The sequence below is a fragment of the Euprymna scolopes genome, chromosome 43, assembly GCF_053919585.1.
Source record: "Euprymna scolopes isolate OS-2025 chromosome 43, ASM5391958v1, whole genome shotgun sequence".
Classification (NCBI taxonomy): domain Eukaryota; kingdom Metazoa; phylum Mollusca; class Cephalopoda; order Sepiida; family Sepiolidae; genus Euprymna; species Euprymna scolopes.
The window spans coordinates 29084575-29104130 of record NC_136524.1 but is presented as its reverse complement, the minus strand read 5'-3'; the positions used below and the strand labels follow the sequence as shown (position 1 = coordinate 29104130).

General features: G+C 31.9%; 1 protein-coding gene across 3 annotated transcripts in view; it reads right to left on the bottom strand.

Annotated features, from left to right (window-relative positions):
* Window positions 1-19556, bottom strand: part of LOC145268260 (signal-induced proliferation-associated 1-like protein 2) — a 201636-nt gene that overhangs the window by 155838 nt on the left and 26242 nt on the right. The window contains exon 2 of one of the 3 annotated variants that reach the window (XM_080123608.1): window positions 13095-13186. The exons of the other annotated variants lie outside the window; for them this stretch is intronic. The gene's annotated coding sequence lies outside the window, so the exon portion shown is untranslated. The remainder of the gene's footprint in view (window positions 1-13094; window positions 13187-19556) is intronic. 3 annotated transcript variants of the gene reach the window in all.

Genomic DNA, 19556 nt, shown 5'->3' with positions numbered 1-19556 from the left:
CTCGAGTGGCCCCCAGGCCCTGATAAGTGGCGACACCTTTATAAAAAAATAAGAAATAAAAAGCCCACAAGTAATCCACATTGCATTGTAGAAAAACCTACAATTGATTTTCTAAAATTACTTTTATATATAATGACTTGAATTTGAATTTAAAATGAAAAAGAATATAATGAATTGAATTTAAATTTAAAATGAAAAAGTCAAGTATCATGCTTCAATTGTGCTCTAGCCAAAACCACCATCAATAATTTCCCACACTCTACCTGTGCCTAACCCTAAATGTAGATTCCATGAACAAAGTTTTTTTCTTAGAACTGCACGCTTGTAGAACTCCTCCGATTGCCTGCTTTTCAGCTGACTACAATCTGATTGTCTTAAAGTCCAACATAAGTTCTTGATGAACCGTCCCCCTAAGTAATCCAATTTACAAAATTCCCACTATGTTTACTATGCTATAATCACGTTGACTTATGTAGACCCATTAAACCTTATCCTCGAGTGGCCTCCGGGCCTTGATAAGTGGTGATTCTTAAGTAAAAAAAAAAAAAAAAAAAAAAAAAAAAAAAAAAAAAAACAGAAACATTTCGAATATGTCTGTCATAGCAAAGAACCTACCGTTTACTTCCTATGCTAAGCTTTTTTGCTTATCTATATATATATAAAAGCGAAAATGTATGTATGTATGTACGCTTTTCCTCGATATCCACAAAAGGCTTCTTTCAGAGAAGCGCTTGCTCGCTTCACAACTTCTTAAAACTTTTTATATCATCTATAAATTCACTTAACCACGGAGTTCGCCTGTCTATTTAATTTTATTGACTTTCAAACGTTAATTATTCGACATTTCCCGCATCATCACGCGTTACATTCGGTTTTCGGTATAAACAAAAAGCGAAACTCGACTAATTACTGGCCAAAAGCCAGTGGTCTCTAGAGAGCTAAGTAACGTTTAGTCAATGTCGACTTCGTCATATCAGACGGTAGCTTTCATTTCGAGATGATATGCTCCCCCTAATAAACAGGGAGCGGGTTTTTAAAAACAAACCGATTTATTGACCTCATTAAAAACTGTCCTGCACAAAATGCTAACTGCTGAATACCTATCGCCGTCACGTCAATCAAAAACGCGCACCTGTTTTTTTTTTTTCACACTTTACTATTTTCCAACTGCGCGTCAAGGCTTTGTTTTTTTTTCACGGGCACCTGTTTTTTTCACATTTCGGGTTTTTTTCACACACACCTACAAACACCCGGGCAACGCCGGGTACCCCTCGCTAGTATGGTAATAAAACTTCAAATACACTTGTGATGTTAGGCTGTGTAAGAGGTTAACTTTGGTCAAAATCACCTGTTCCTTCTTTCATTGGATTATTTCGATTATCGATACTTATCAAAGACATTCCCGATACAAAACCTGTCTAAGAGCACTGCCAGGCATATATAGTATATTTATACGAAATTTCATAAAATTCAACGCAGCCATTTTCGAGTCCATAGGAACACACAAAGTTCCTTTTATATAACGGTAGAGATATTTTATAGCAGCAGTGCCACCCGGTATTGTCCGAGACAAAAATATAACATTTCAATTAAAACTTCTACCCCTCTATATGTATCTTTCCCTCTCCCAACATATTCCTCTCTGGACACACAACTCTCCTTTATATATTAAAATGAAATATTTTATGAATTTTTTTATTTTTTTATTTTTAAATGTTTATATTACACTTGTTCTACAATAGTAAAGGGGGAAAAATAGAAAAGAAAGGAAAAAAAAAGCTTAAAATGGTAAAGCAGTAATAGAAACAGGTATAATTTGACAATGTTACCGTATTGTTTAAATGTAGGTGTTTAACTCGCAACTTAAGTATAGTGCAGGATAAAGATAGAAGCTTATAAAAAGGTTGCGATAATTAATAGATACTGATCGCAATCACTTTCCTGCCTTTACTTGATTACTATGGTGTTTTGTTTTATTTTAGCAACGATGAGAATGGCTAATGGGGGGGGGGGTGATAAAAAAAAATGGAGATGAATTTCTCAACCTGAGGACTATGGCACTCACCAATTTCCCAACCTGTGTTTAATCGTAATTGCCTTAAAAAAGTAGAATCTCATTTTTTTTTTTTTTTTTTTCGGAGATCAGATCTAAGTGTTTTCAAGACTATTCATTGTATCATTCCAATATCATTAACATATTCTACAACTTCCTTCACTGGCTAGGCCTTTCTTTTTTTTTTTTCTCTCTTTCATCCTAAACAAGGTGTACTGCCTCTTGGAAATAAGGAGCTATGTCTAACAGGGGACTATGAGAAGTCGAGCAGTGAGGTCCGTTTGCATTACTAAAATGCAGAAGTTTAAATGTAAAGTCAGGGAAGTAGGAAACAGCGAGGAAATTCCTAAGTCTAGCAGTTTGAGGGAAGTAACTATTAGACTAGAAGGTTTTCTGGCGTCCAGGGACCTCAGCAGGGAAAGGATGGGATTTTACTAGTTGCTAGGTTGGTCTGGAGTATGTATGGTGATTGGGGCACAAGTGCTAGAGTTCATTGGAGCACATTCCATTAAAGTACTTGTAAAACAGGTACAAAAATGCAATAGTGCAGAGATGGGTCAGAGATTGGAGCTGGGACGACGGTGTGAAACCTATTAAATTCGACTCCTTTTGTGGATACTGTCTAAGAAGAAGAGACTAGTAATAGATGCACCAGCCCAGATATGGCAACAAATACTCCATGCATAGATGAATAGTGACTTTATAGAGGTATAGGACACTCTTGAGAATTAGCAATTTTCCAACATAGTAGAGGAAGCCCATCGTCCTTGCAGCAGCCTTTGGCAATGTCCTCAATGTATTTGTTCCAAAGTATTGTAAAAATGAATAAGAGAAAAAGACTAGGAGAGCATATCGATTATATACATAGATTCAATAAATTAAACTGCTCTAATTTTTTAACCTAGATGGTCGTAAACACCTAAAAATAGTACAATCTTGTTTTGTTTTTTTTATTTAAAGGTGGATACGATTTAGCAATAGGGGATAATCTACAATATCTTTTTGTTTTTGAATTCTTCAAACTCCTGTTCTCATCTGGAATGTTATTTTCACAATGTTTCAGTGGATGTAACCTCTGATCATCTTCAAGTATATCTTGAAGAAGTCTGGAAATCTTTCTGTCGAGCTCTGGAATCTGCACAGAATTTTGAATTGAACTCTTTATTTAATCCATGTTCTTACTCCGTCATTCATGACTGGATAGAAGTTCAAAGCAATTCACAATTGTATTTTGAGTGTCGCCCATATGCAGAATTGAACCTTTCACTTTCAGGAGAGAGTAAATTTACAATCGAATTTTACCAAATACTTTGTCTATAACACGATGGGTCCTTGTGCAGGGACCGTAGCATAGTAGATAATGTACTTGATAAAAATTCAGTTGCAAAGTTACACTCCTCCGGAAGTTGAAAGCTCACTCCTTAGTGCAGACGACAGAAAGATACCAGAGTTCAACAAGATACATTTGAATAAGGTCATAAGTTACATCGACCAAAACGTTGTGAAAACTGACATTCAAGATGAGAACAGTAGTCCGAAGAATCCAAATAATATGAATAATCAATCCTAATCTAAAAAATTCAGAAGTCTTTCTTTTTCATACTGCAAGTATCAACTGCTATGTAATACAGAAAGACATTCACTGATGAAACTTAAGTGGTCTACCTACCCATCCCATAAATTGGTTGAAGTATGGTAAAATAAAGGACACGCCCAAACCAGTGTAGTCTTTTTGAGCAGAGACACTTCAATGTCTGGAATATCACACCTGGTGTGGTTTGTGGCATTGGAAAACCTGTCAGAGAGTCTGACCTGAAGAATGCTACAAAGGCAATAGAGGTTGGAAGCTTTGAGCTAAGATCCTCCTTGCATGGGAGCCAAGTTTCACAGCCATACAGTAGAATAGTTTGGACAAGGGCTTAGTCGATGCAGGTTTTTCGTGGAATGTTTGATCTAGTGGGACTAAAGCATTTTTGAATATGACAGAACGCAGGCCATACTTGCCCAATTTGAATGAGAATCTCAAGGATGTATTTCTTTACTAACATCCTTCTATCATGCCACTCATTAATATACATATTAATAAAGTTGTTTTTAAGAATAGAAAAATGAACTTTGTCTCCCCTTTTCTATAATGAGACACCATATCAGGGAGTGATAGTGAATTGACTTAGCTCTATGAGTGCCTATTCATAACCAAGAAAATGACTTCAGCCTACTTTTGGTCTGCTAAGTCAGCAGAATCTAGTATAACATGCACACACAACCATACCACAACACACACAATCATACCACAACACACAACCATACCACAACACACGCATATAACTACTTATACATTACAAAGGTTTTCATATATAAACTATTTTCCTTTCTTTGCAAATAGGACATTGATCCTATCCTTCATGTGAGAATTCTCTCTTCCCTGCTAACAAGACTTATTTTTTTAACACTTCGTGGACTTTCTAACCTTTTTCTTATGCCCATACTTATTGACGTATTCTTTTACTGAACACCCTTCTCGTTCATTTCTCCTTTTATTACATGTTAATAAAAATGACTGAATTAAGTTGTGTTCTTTTAAAGAATAGAAATGGATTCATTGTTTTTTTTTTTTATTCTACACGAGACAGAACGTGATAGAGAGAGAAGAAAAATACAAGATAAAGAGAGAGAGAGAGAGAGAGAGAGATATGGAGAAAGAAGGTGAAATAAAAACCAAGTGGAGAAAAATAATGACACAAAGCTCCATGAGCAGAGTTTCTTTTCCAAGAGTTAACTATGTAGAACAATACAATAAAATAGGGCTGCTCCCCAGCTGACTACAACATTGTAATTTTCTAGTCCAATGTTAAATTATTGTTGAGCCATCCTCTTTGATAATCAGGTTCTGTCCAATTTTAATCATGTGACACTCATTACCCCTTATCCTCGAATGGCCCTTGGTGGAAACTCTCTAGTACATTAAAAAAAAAAAAAAAAAAAAAAAAAAAAAAAAAGAAGCCTTTTACTCCCACCCCTAAAATCTATGTCTATATAATAAAGTTGAGTTTTTTCATAGCACTTACATCAATATCAAAAGTCAACCTTTTTCTACTTAAAAATGATTAAAAACAAACTTCTTAATATGCTGTCATGGATATGCAAGCAATTAAATAAAATTTAACTAATTAGCATATTCCTTTGAAAAAGGAACTTGCATTAATAAATTCATTTTTATGGTTTCTTATTGGAGGATTAGTCACATTTAACTATTATGCTAAGTTCTATTTATGCATATTTTCTATATTGTGAATAATTATGTAACATTTAGGATGAAGAAGTTCTAGCACATGCATATGTATTTATATATCTGTAAAAGTGACCGTGTGTGTGGGGGGGGGATAATCATTACTAACCTGGCTTCTGAATTTTGGTCTACAGACTCAAAACCTGATATACAAAGGATTTGGACCAGTGGAACAAATTCAATTTGATTTTAAGCCAGTAAAAATAGCTGAAGAATCAAAAATTAAAAAAAAGAAAATGTGGCAGGAGCAAGTCGACTTAAACCTATTACTTCTGCGTATGTGGAAACCTTTTTTGCAATTTTTGTATACATACGGATTTAGGTAAGACAGTAAAAGATAAGACCGAGAGCTGCAGGTTTTGGTTTTGATTTTAGCTGATGGCACCCAAGTAATTTTTTTTTTTTTTTTAATATTTTTTAAATCATTACTAAAATGTTGAATACAATATGAAATCTGCATAAATTAAAATATATTTAAGCATATTTTGTGACTGCAACACCAGGTGGCTTGCTAGTTGATTATAAAATGTGATAAATAATGAAAGGAAAAGCAATATTGTGCTATGGGCTGGGCACAAGTTTCCTCATTCAATCTTTGGCAATAAAATAAACGCTGAAATCTTTGTATCAGCAAAGATATCAATCTCTTAGAAAATCCGCGTGAAACATAATGTAATGGAGTTATTCGAGATAAGAGCGGAAGGCTTACTGTCTGTAACATTTGTAAGTCAACCAGAAAAAAAAAAAAAAAAGCAATTTACTCATGTGTAACCATTTCTCCATATAAACAAATTATTTGTGATTATCCTCCGCAAACTTGCTAGGACTTTTGCAGAATATGGACCATCCTTAAACAACATCATTTAGAAGCCCATTCTTAACATGGGGAAAAGGGAAATGGTTTTTAACAATTCTGTACTTTCATCTAACAATTGAGTGGTCTAGTGGTTAATGATACGGACTGACAAGCTGGGTGTCTCAAGTCTGAATCCAATTTGTTCCACAAAAATCATTTTCACTTAGGATATTGCCAACCTTCACATGGTTCCTCCTATAATCACCAATGTCTTTCTAGGAGAAATTCCAACTAGAAAAATATTGAGGAAACCAACGCGAACAACAGAATCTAATTCAGGTGATCATGACCTAACAATTTAATAAAATATATTGTAAAAATTGAATAACTTAAAAATCCTATTTAAAAAAAAAAAATAAAATAAAAAAAATAGCATGGTCTATATTATGCACGAGTACCTTTTTTTAGCACGAAAATCGTTTATTTTTGTGTAAATGTAAAACATTGTTTATGATTGTCTACTCCTTTGATAACAAAGACAAATTATATTTGTTTATTATTATTAAATAATGCGTCATTAATCTTGGAAAAGTGTAGAATAACGCCTTCCCTTTCTCCACGGCATAAAAAAAAAAAATAAAAAAATAAATTAAAAAAAAAAAGACAGAGTATGTTTCAACTAATGAAATTTTGGTAATTGCGCAGATTATAGACTATGTTGTAATAATATTTAGAAAACCCAGACTTAACATGGGTAGAAGACGAGTTTCTTCTTTTTTTTTTTGTGGTTTTATTAATAACCATTTCGTACTTTCACCTAACAATTTATTAAAGAGATACCATAAAAATTTAATTTAATTTGAGAAATCCTAAAAAAAAAAAAGGTCTGTATCATGCATAACTACCAACCAATATGTATCATACATTTGTATGTAACGTGTTATTTTGTAAAGGATCGATATGGCTATGTAACAATTACAAAGAAGCTATATGCTCTCTTGAACAAAATTATGCAAAAATGATCCAAGTCATTAGTAGTTATGACTAACCAGCAAAGTGTTACCACTATCAACCAAAGGAAGTATCTATCAGCGTGATGATGTTCAGAAGTGAAACTGGTTCAGTGAAAGTTGAGGATATGCGTTGCATGGAGAGAATTGATGTGAGTGATACAATTGATGTGTAAGGCAATTCTTAAAAATCAGCATAGATATTAGACAGGTTTTATACAGACTTTCAATAACCATTTTCAAAGGTGTTTTTAAGGCCTTCTACAGACAAAATTCAAGTTTTCAAAAAAAAAATTTGATACATAAACAATGATATAATAAACCAAAATTTTATAACAGAAAAAGTTATTTTCATTTATCTCTTTATTTCATGAAGTAGTTTTAAAGATTACAGTTATTTACATGTCTAACGTGTAAAAAAACTGGTCAATTATTTACAGCTTTCATTCGTTTTGTGTTCAGTGCCAGCTATGTGAGATTTCAAGACACTTTCACCTATTTTGCTGAAAACATGCTTTTTTACAATACACAGTAATGTGCTTGTCGAGAATCATATTTACAGTCCCGACCCACTTATATTTGGCCAACCAAACAATTAAATGGTGTTGTTCTCCGCATTGTAGATTTGTCCACACTTCTTTTAAATCTTAAATTTCTGGAATTGTGGATACAAGAGTTACGTCCCTTTATCATGAAACTACTCAATGTTTATTATATGTAAAACATCAGGTAGTTTTGTGATAAAATGATGTGATGTAACTCATCCACAATACTACTATGCAATTTTAGAATATCATATTTCTATTTTATTTTCAATATTTAAATATGTTATTTTTTATTGAGACTTAAAAACTAATTTAATAGAATTTATTTTGACTTTATTTTTAATATTTCAACACAAATTTTTACTAGACGTAAAGAATATGATTTTGAAGGTCTTTTCAAGACATTTTCCATATTTTCAAGGTAATAATAAAAATAAAACCTTTTCAAGGCAAAAGTCAAAATTCAAGGACTTTTCAAGCCTGCGTGAATGTGGTTAAAGTTTAGAGGAAGATTAAATTTGGATAGTATAAAAGGATGTGTGCAGAATAGAAGCCTTTAGTGGCAGGGTTATGTTAAAGGATCGGAAGTTTTAGAGTTAGACGTAGAACAGTTAAAGTAGCAAAGTCAGTTGGTAGAGGGAACTGAAGGAAAACAGTTGAAGAAATGATAAGGATGTATTTAACAGGAAAAGAGATGATATGGCCAGAAATAGAAAGTCGAGGCATTTTTTTTTTTTACTATAGACAACAAACCGAAAAAAGTGATCGAAAAACGAATATAATAAATAAATGTTATCAAAGGCAAGATAAGTTACTCTTCTACCTAGCTGGATAAGTTCTTTTTTGCGTTTTAACTTATTTTAAACCGTTTATTCAGTTTGAAAAACTGAGTGTTTGGTGTAAGGTGAGGGGAAAAAAAAAAAAAAAAAAAAAAATGGCTGACAAAAAATAGAAAATTAAACAAAGTTCACCCAATAAATGTCATAGTAATATTTGAGTGGGTTTCTACTAGTAACTCCAAAGATGTGACCCTCACACGTCGGCCGTTTTTTCTTGTTTGCACATAATGTGAGGGAAAAATATAGCCCCCACCCTTCCCTCAAGGAGAATTCTGCATTGGAACAAAAATAAAAATTACCTCAGTCTAGAAAGGATCGCTCCTTCACAAATTGAGGACAGAACAGATATTAAGTGGCAAAGTTTGTTTGTTTTTTTTTTTATTAAAAATGGTGGATTTTTGTCTAAAGTATTTTAGGTTCTTGTCCAGAATTTACCTTATATTAAAAAGAAAGATAAAGAAAAATCTGTATGATGTAAGTACCCATGACGAAACAAAAATATATTCCAAAAAGTTACCATCTTGCATTTGCCATTTTGAAAAAAAAAAAAATCTCAAAAACAAAAAGGGCATAACAATTCATACTTATTAGATTTATGCTGTAATGCCTATGAATTCCTATTAATTACTTAATTAAAAACAAAAACATTTTAATTCTATTTTTAAAAACTTTTATTCCCTCAAAACAAGGCACAGTATAACATAAGTGCAAGACGAGCTACAGAGATAGTGGTTAGATTTACAAGGGAAGGAGGGAGGGAACTATCTGAGCATGGAATTTGGCAGCAAGACATTTGTTCACATTACATTCGAGTTTTTCCCACACTTCCCCTGAATCAGCACTGCTCACTTCTAGTAGAAAGAAGTATAGGACAAGCAGAAATAATGCCAAAATAAGCAGAGAGCACATTACAGCACCCATTTTAGTACTGCCCAGGTATAACATCGCTTAACTTTGGTGATCTAACAGGAACCAATGTGTCTAGATAATATCACATCACTGCCAATTATACTAAGCCAAACATTGTGAGTTCCTAGTTATTTGTTGTGAAATTACGCAACCAAATGTGCACCAGTTATTTGCCATATTTATATGCAAACCATACAGCATAATCACGTTGACACACCGGTTACCGTTTGATAACCAAAGCAATGTTGAGCCTGGTCAGTACTAAAATGAGTGACCATTTGGAAACTAGGTGCTGTATGTGTTCTTTGCTTATCTTGGCATTGTTTCCACTTGTCCTGCACTTCTCCTTGCCATGTGACTCAAGCAGTGCTGATTCAGAAAAGTGCGGTTAGACAAATGGACAAGAGTGAATTTACAGGTCCACCCTCCTTTTGTCGGGGGACCTCCAAATTTTTTTTTCCCCTACTTAGGAAAAGGAGATAGATATCAATGTCTGTAGATATATGTTAGGGACAACCATTATAATCAGTTCATGTATGAATGAGTAAGCTTCATTTTTTTTTTTTTCTTTCATTCTCTCATACATTCCAGAAGCACTGACTGTGGTACTAATTGATATTGATACTTGATACCGTATCAGTTGCAATATGTCCATATATGTATGTATGTAGCATTACAAGCGTATGCTGTATTTTCATGGACATCGGCAATATTACATACCTAATGTGCTTTGACAAGTCATATCTTTTTTATTTGTTAGTCAATTTTTAAAAGAATTATATTGATGGAAAAGAGAATAGAATAAGCATTTCAATGATGTTAATTTATTTTTCTTTTATGTGTTCAATATTTTTATGTTCCAAGTTAAAAATAAAAAACGGTAAAAAATGACAACAAAATGGGAAACACTTTTTAATGTTTACATTTTATACGTTATGTTTGGATACATATGTGCGGGGTTAAATTTGATTGGATATGGCTGAAATTTTCTAGGCTATATAAACAAAGTCCATCTCTACTGGTGTTTGATTTTTATTTTTACGACCACAGGAAGCAAAGGTCGGAGAGATCGATTTTCCAGCCAGTTTATATACTAAAGGGAAGCAATTGACTTTTTTTTTAGCGAGGAGTTACTTCCCTTATGCCAACTTATTCCTTTAGGAAAGTTTGTATCCATATGTATGTCCAGAGACAAATGGGCTAGGCAGAGGGAAAAGAGGGATGGGAAGTAAAATGGGAGAGATATAAATAGAGCAAGTAGTAAAGTGATAGAAACTTTAATAGAAATGTTAAATTTTTTCTCTCCTGTACAATACCAGGTAGCCCTGCTAGTTATAAATAAAAATGGGTTTTTATTACAATCCACAGAGGTACGGAAAAGTGGTAAAAAATTCAAAATATAACAAATGTTATCAAAGGCAAGAAAAGTTACTCTTCTACCTATCTAAAAAGAATAACGATTTTACTCACTATAAAACGTTTAATCCGTTTGAAAATCATACAGTATTTATCGATATGTGTGAAACAGACAAATGGAGACAAGCTGACCCTTAAATAGGTGAAGCTTGGAAAATGAGTTAAAAGTAAAAGATTATACAAAATACTGCTAGAAACCCACCAAATATGTTACCATGACATATCAGATTTTATGGTCAGGTACTGTGTTTGTACATTTAGCTAAAAGTAAAAAAAATACAAAAAACCCATGATGAATATGATATCCTCGAGTGGCCTCTTGGCCTTGAGAAGTGGTGATGCCTATGTAAAAAAAAAAAAAACAAAAAAAAAAACATGATGAATATGATATTGACTGAAAGAACAGGGATCTGGATCCGTAATATCTCAAAATTAGAAAAAAATTTGTCAATTCTTTGCGGTACAAATGTTATATTTTGAAGGTGTGGGTGGGTCAGGTAAAAATCTTGCTTTCAACGTTCTTTCTTAACAATTACAATCTATGCCGGCTTTCATTTTAAAATGATAAATCTGTAACATCATAACGTTGTTGCGATGTTGGTCTAATGGATACCACGTTTGTTTACAAGCTTAACTTTTTGAGGTTTGCGGCCAGCAAGGGTCATTTTTTTTTCTTTTAATAACACAATAAGTAATAATTAATCAAGTTTAAAAAAAAAAAAAAAAAAAAAAAAATGTTCGGTTAAAAAAAATTTACTATATTATTTTAAAAATTGAATTATTTTCAGTTTTTTTGTCAAGTTTTTTTTCTCTCCTATCTTTGAAAAAGACATTGTAAAGTAATACAGCCATTGAAACAGATTGTTAATAAAAAATCTTTCTAGACTGAGGCAGCATTTAAGTAATTCACTTAAATTGGTATATAGTCATCAAAAAGTGCTCAATATCCTGAGAATATCTTCTCGTTGTATCTCTTCTGCCAAAGAATCTGGTGGAGAGGTGGTTACATTTGTTTTCAGTTTTCCAAGTAGGATTACCATATTTTTTGTTTTAAAAATTGTTACATTAAAGTACAGTTACTAAATGCCCCCCCCTTCACATACTCAGATAGGGGTGGGGGTATCTATTCTATGTTGTCCATGATGGAATTGACATATAGTAATATAATAATGAAAAAAATGCTTAATATCCTTAAGTATAGCAGTAGGTGTGTCAGAAACTTTGAAAAATATTGAATAATTTGACCCCTTGTCTTTCCAAGCTTATAACTACTTGAAAAATGTAATTCAAACCCTAATTTTTTTTTTCAATTAAAGGAGCAAGGACCAAGGTTTCATTTAAAAATAAATAAATAAATAAATAAAAAGGGTTTTTTTTTAAAAAAGGTTTTAAACTTCGGACTTTACAGGTAAATTTCTAAAAAAAAAAAAAAAAAAAAAAACTATTTTTTTGTTTTAAATTTGAATATATTATTTATTGATCTTTTATCCTCAATTTGTGATATATAAAACTTTGGTGAGTAAATTATTTACTTTTTAATAGACATTTCAAAATGGAGGGGCGTGAATTTAAAAAAAACGTCTGTCTAAAATATTATATTTGATTTATTGGAAAGAGCATAAAATTTCACATTGGCCCTGAAAATATCGTAAAAATAGAATCAATAAAAATTTTGATAGATTTTTAAAGTTTAAAAATTGAAAAATACTGAACTCGTAAAATTCAATTAATTTCATTACAGTTTTTTAAAAAATAAAAAATATTTCTATTACTTTTTATACAACTTTAATAGTTTATTTTGGAAGTATAATCCATAAAGAAAATAAACAACCCACTTTTAAAAGAAATTACAAGTTTTTTATATTTTATTTGCAGGTTCATGTTAGGGGTGTCAAAAATTCCTACAAAAATTCTGATACACCTAGTATAGCAGGTGTGTCCAAATGGAACCTCATTTCTTCTATTTATTATTTGTAGACCCAGCCAATGCCAAGTACTCCTGCTAGTTTAAAAAAAAATATATATATATATATATTAAGTGAATTTTAATCAAAAATGTTGAGAAATCAAATCTTCACTGATTTGAGCCGAAATCCACTTTCCTGGATTAAAAAAAAAAAAAAAAAAAAAAAAAAAAAAAAAATGGAATTCCACTAAGACATGAAACTAACATCTGCCTGTATTTTGTATAAAATTTTTCATTTTTTTTTTTTAAATAAAAAAAAATATTCAATTACCTTTTGCTGTCAGAAAAAAAAAAAAAAATAACTTCCAGAATCATTTATCTCAGCCCATTTTGAGAAATTTAGCAAGTTACAAAAATATTCGCCTATATAAAAAAATAAAAATTGAAAGTATATTAAAAATTTATATCAAGATATTTTTTCGACAAATTCTGTCAATAAGTTAATTTTAATAGTTACAAGAGCCTTTCTAAAAGCAACGCTTCTTATCTTTTAACTAAAAAAAAAAAAAAAAAAAAAAAACTAAAACATTAAAGAGCTACAAAAACGGAAGTGGTGCTATTAAAACTTGACTTTTTGTGCTCCAGAATTTATTTTTCAACATAGTCACCACCATTCTCAATATAATTTTGCCAGCCTCATTTGAGGACTGTCAAAAGCCCAGAGCACGCTTTGTCACTCACATCTGCCACCACTTTGAAATCATCAAACCCATCTTCTAACAGTGCTGATATCAACTGCTGATGCAGTTGATATCAGCACTGTTTGTAAACATTCAACAGGCACTGGGAAATGTGGATCGGTTCAATTTTTGGGGGGATGGAGGAATTCAATGATACATCTTTGCTTCTGACGCAGATCCAGGAGAAGGGTTGTTTTAGAGTCTCACACTGTCAATATCTGCAACAGAGAGATGAAACTTTCAGTCATCGTAACAATGCAATTTGCAAATTTCTTTGATCCATTTGGGTAGAATAAGAAATAGGAGACATTACTTTCGGAATATCCTTCATAGTTGTATTACACAAAATTTATTGTCATTTTTGTTTGAATTTTTTTTAATTTTCAAAATAAAATATATAGATTAAGAGATTGAGGAAAAAAAAAAAAAAGAAAAAGAAAAAAGTGAAGCATGCATAGTTCCCCCCCTCCCACAACTGCATAGTGGATGAGGCATAAAAAATATGACTAAGTTCAGCATTGCTCCCCCCCCCCATTTAGCCCTCCAAAAGTCTCCAAGGGACATCAAATCCTGGTGAAAATGAACAAACTGTGCAGTTTTAGGCCTTAACATATGTAAATTTGAGTTCTGCACCATGCAAAAAAAAAAAAGAAATGACTTAAGTCCTCCATTTGCTCCCCCCCTCCCCATTTAGCTCCAAAAGTCCCCAAGGCCTCAACATATTTAAATTTGAGTTCAGCACTATGCAAAACTACTAACTAGATATACACTGAAAATTTGACAAATATAATAAAATAGTCCCAAAAATGAAGTGTTTTTATTAGCCCTAAAAGAGTCCCTGGGCACACCCAAGAGTTATTGCAAGTATAGACAAACAAAATTATATCAGAAAGTTTTATAAAATCCAAGGCATCAATTTTTTTTTTTTTTTTTTTAATAAGCACAAACGTGTCAATTTTAGCCTGAAATCCACCCCTAAAGGGACAACCGGAGTTTTCCACAGAAAATCCGTTATTTTTTGCTCATTATGTTTAATGTTTGTACAAAATTTCAAGGCATAGTTCTTGAAAAAAGTGCAAACAGATAAACGGATAAGGATGAATTTATAGGGCCACCCTCCTTTTGTCGGGGGGGGGGGGGTCCTAATTCGCAATCATATTTTTGAGTGTCACCTGCAGTGAGAATTGAACTATTAATCTTCAGAAGGTAACTTACAGCTGAATTTACCAGTACGCAACAGGCCCTTGCAGACAAGTTCTGTTATGAATTTTATGAATCTTAAATTTAAATGTCTGATAATTAAGCATTTTCTTGGTTTAATGGTTTTAACGAAATTTAGTTATTAGAAAATAACTGCACAATTTAGATATGACATGATTTAAAAAAATATTTAGATATGACATGATTTAAAAAAATATTTAGATATGACATGATTTAAAAAAATATTTAGATATGACATGATTTAAAAAAATATTTAGATATGACATGATTTAAAAAAATATTTAGATATGACATGATTTAAAAAAAATATTTAGATATGACATGATTTAAAAAAAATAAATAAATAAAAAAAAAAAAATCTCACTTTGTTTGTAGTTTCTTAAAGACAGAATATTTGGATGGGGGTATCAGCGATCAGTCATGACAAAAGCATCACCATCAGTGAAACATACTTGTACTGGAAATAGCATTAACCCAGAGCCAGTTTAATAAGATCCATCAATCCTTACCACAAACACCAACCAAGCTTGATGATTTTTTTTTTTTTTTCACGTAAATCAGCTCGGGTAAAGGCACTTAATGTAAAGAGCTAACAAGAATTTATATATTTATACAATAGTGTGTGTAATTTTGTGTGTCACACTTTAATTTCACCAAGAATTCTTCATACGTTGTGTTTTTGATTTCAATTTATAGCTGATGAACCCAAGTCATATGGATATATTTTTTTCAATTTTGAAATCACAACTTTATAATATATAAGAATCGATAGAAAATTTATGATAATAATACATCCAAAATCTACATAAATTAAAATATATTTAAGCATATTTTACAACCGGGCATCCCTACTAGCTTAGATAAATACTTTTGCAGTTTTAACAAAAGCGCTACAATAATATCAGACCGTTTCCATTTACGTTGAACATCCACAGAATGCCAACATCAATATATTGCATATGAATGAGTCTGCTGGGGAATTTCCACAGGTCCCGCTAGTGAAAGATGATTATCATAAAGACAGATGACAATTAGCATTAATTTTGAAAAGACCAAGCGGTAAGAGGAAAACAGTCTGCAACAAGAGAGTTATTGGAAAAAAAGCTATTGGAATAGGAAGCTGTATTTACAATGAAGTACTGAACCAGCCAATCGATGAAGACCACTAGATGAAGGAGTCAAACGAGCTGAAACAAAAGATGCAAGGGAATAGATCAGACAATCCTGAAGAACATATGCCATACTTGTATTTGCAGAAAGACTGAGACTAGCAACATCACATCTCTGAGAGGTTGTGAAAAAAAAAAAAAATGAGAGGGTGGGGATTGATTAAGAACCCTCAAATGAGAGAGATTCACCAGCCCAAATATGATAACAGTATCCCACGCAGGGTCCGATAGATTTGTAGAGATAGATAATAACCTCAGGTGTGAGAAAGCATTTAGAGCAAGAGGGAGAGTCGATTTTGCGAGAAACAGAAACACCTCTCTATAGTATTGAAGAGGTACCACTTAATAGTGGTACTACTATACTGCTGTTTTTATTTAATTACTTTGACACAATGAATGAAAGTAAACTAAAAAGAATTAAATAGTTAATAAATAATGAATGTATAAAATAAAAATTTAATGAAGAAAATGCGATTGAAAAAAATTAATGAAAGTGAATGGAAAAAAAAAAAATGAAGGAAAATAAATTATTAAGTAAATAAAAAAACAAAGAATATGAAAACTGTACAGAAATGAATGATAAATGAATAAAAAGGAATGGAAACAAAGGGATCAAGAAAAATTAATTAAAACAAATAAAAGAAAATGATTGAAAGAAATTAAAAAATTATGAAGGAAAAAAATTAAAGTAAATGAAAATAATGAAGGAAAGTAAATGAAAAACAAACAATTAAAAAAAAAAACAATGAATGTAATTTTTAAAAGTAATGAACATTCATAAGCAGTATCTCATGTAGTTTCTGATCACTAAACAGAAACCTACAGAAGTTAGGTTGTTTCTTTTCCGAGCAGTGTGCCATAAAAACAGATCTGCTTTATCCAGGTTATTGATTACTTTGAATTGACCGACTTCTATTTTGTAGCATAAATCCCAAGCAACGCTAGGTAGATTTTCTTGTATAAAATATTATGAAAAACCAGTGATGTTTTCCCAGACAGCACAAATATTTATTATACTTGCTCTATCCAGGATACTGAGCATTTTGGATTCACTAATGTATACCACTTATCCAATATGATACTGTATTATTACTCATATTGCTTTTGTGCAACATTGTGTGTTGCATAACAATAGCAGAAGACAAAGAAATTTTTTTCTCCTAGGCAAATGCTGCATTTAAATATACCTGCTCTATCTATGATATTGAACACTGATTAATATATACAGGACTAAACATAGTAAATTATTAGTAGCATACATAAATCCGAGTAATTATCTTGTACACAAGCTGAGCATGCCCCCCCCCGCCTCTACGAGTGAAAAATTTACTTCCACGACGACTAATGTTTGTGCAAAAAAAAAAAAAAAATTCAAAAGAGTGGTTATTGAGAAAAGTGCCAACAAACGAACGATTTGGGGGGCAATTTCCTCCTATAATGGCCCCCAGGAGAGGCAACCAGAGTTATCCCAAAAAAACGTTTTGGAAAAAATTTACTTTCACCATGACTAATGTTTGTGCAAAAATTGTAAAAAATCCAAGGTGTGGTTATTGAGAAAAATATGAACAAACAAGCAGGAGTGAATTATGAGGCCAAATCCCTCCTTTGTTTGGGGGGGGGGGCCAAAGGTAGTACAACAAAACATGTTGATGTTTTTCTCAGACAACATGGCTTTTAATCATACCTACTCTATAGGGACTGCCAAAAGTCACCACAGAATTACCCACCCCCGACTCCCATATGTAAAACGATGTAACTTAATTATAAATTAATATTATCAATATAACTTTTGTACCATTTAAAAGAAGGGCAAAATAAACCAGTAATAATTTTTAAACATTTTTTTCATCGTGACGAAAATAATGGAGTTGCAAGACGAAAATAGTGGTGCTTTAATTGGTGCTTTAAAATAACGTTCCCATGTAGTAAGCATTCCGAACGTGAAAACATACCCATATTTAATAAATCTAGCAAAAATCAACTAATCGTCAGATTTTTTCGTGAAATTTTCGATACTTATCCATTTTAGAATGAAATTACATATAAAATGCAGTTTTCATAAAAGTGAGTGTCCCCCCCCCCTATTTATTTTTTCGAACAAAATATATTTAAATCTATCAAAATTTCTATTTATTACGAAACAAGAGTTCAAATAAATAAAAAATATTTTTTTTTTAATTTAAATACCCATATTGAACAAAAATTAACCTTGAAGTTGCAATTAAAAAATTGATATAAATTTATGTTTTTTTTTTTTTAAATAGTGTTTTTTCGAATTAATATATACTATAATCAGTTGAATTGCCAAAAAAAAGAAACTTTGTAAGCATTAATTAATTTTTAAAAGATTAAAACGATTAAAATTCCATTATTTCAAAATGTTCCATTACATAGATTTTTAATTAATTGTGCTTAAATTTTTTTTAAATATTAAGTTTTAATATAAACATGACTCTTGTCAGCTATTTTATCGCCAAATTAGAACCAATTTGAAAATATTATTGCACAAATATCAGCATTTTGTAGACCCCCCCCCTCATATTTTGTTTGTCTCTTTTTACCGAACAAAATATGGAAGCCAGTAGGTAACCAAATGAACATTCAGTAAAACCATATTTAATATACAAATATTTATAATATTATTAATCATTAAACTGTGTACATCTTAAAACTTAACATTATAACAAAGATTAATTATTAATTGTAGGTTGAAGAAAATAAACAAAGGTTTTAAAAAATCATTAAGTCGCTTCTGCTTTTCCATAGTTCGTATAGTTAACACTAATCTTGATGTCACAGAAACATGCGGTCCAATCTTCACAATTGTTTGGCAGTCCCTACTGCTCTATCCAGAATATTAAGCATTTTCTGTTGACTAACATATACAACTTATTACTACTATGCCCCCTAGGCAACACAAAATTTGTGAGAAGTGGGGATGTAGGAAGAGAAAACGGACATTATTTACTAGATCGCAAAGTCAATTTTGTACTTCACCAAATGTGGCAACAGTGACCAATCCAAGGACGTTTTTGACAGATAAAAGAATCAAGGTACTTCCTGAAGTAGTAAAATACTCCAATAATTTTTCCAATCTATATGGCATAATCACATTGGTACATTGGTTTCCATTAGATCCAAGTTAAGTGACATTGAGCCTGGCCAATACTAAAACAGGTGATTATTTTGTAATGCCAGGTGTTGTACGTGCTTGGAGAGGGATGGGCATTGCCAGGCTATTCTTGCCCAAGACATGCTGCATAAAATAATGCAGCACCCCTACGACCCCACAGTATTAAGGGACATGTTAAAAAAAAATGTTTTTTTCCAATGACCTTAGCAATCGATTTGATGCAAGTCTTCCATTTCAAGTCTAGAGAGAAAGTCATTCGTAGGAGTTTATCAAAGAAAGGGACTTTCTCAAAAAGAGACGTATGCATTTCAATTCCATTTCTATGCTCTAGAGCATAAAAAAATTTGTAAGATCTTAACTAGGGCTGCTCTAGTAGAAAAAAATAATTAAAAGTAAAAATAGAACTTATTGAATTATCGAGTTTCATCGTGTTTGAATGTGGAAGAGCTGTGCGACTAATTTAGTATGACAAAAAGGACATATTTCCATTGGCACAAATTAAGGGTCTGTCATTTTTAAACAGACCGTAA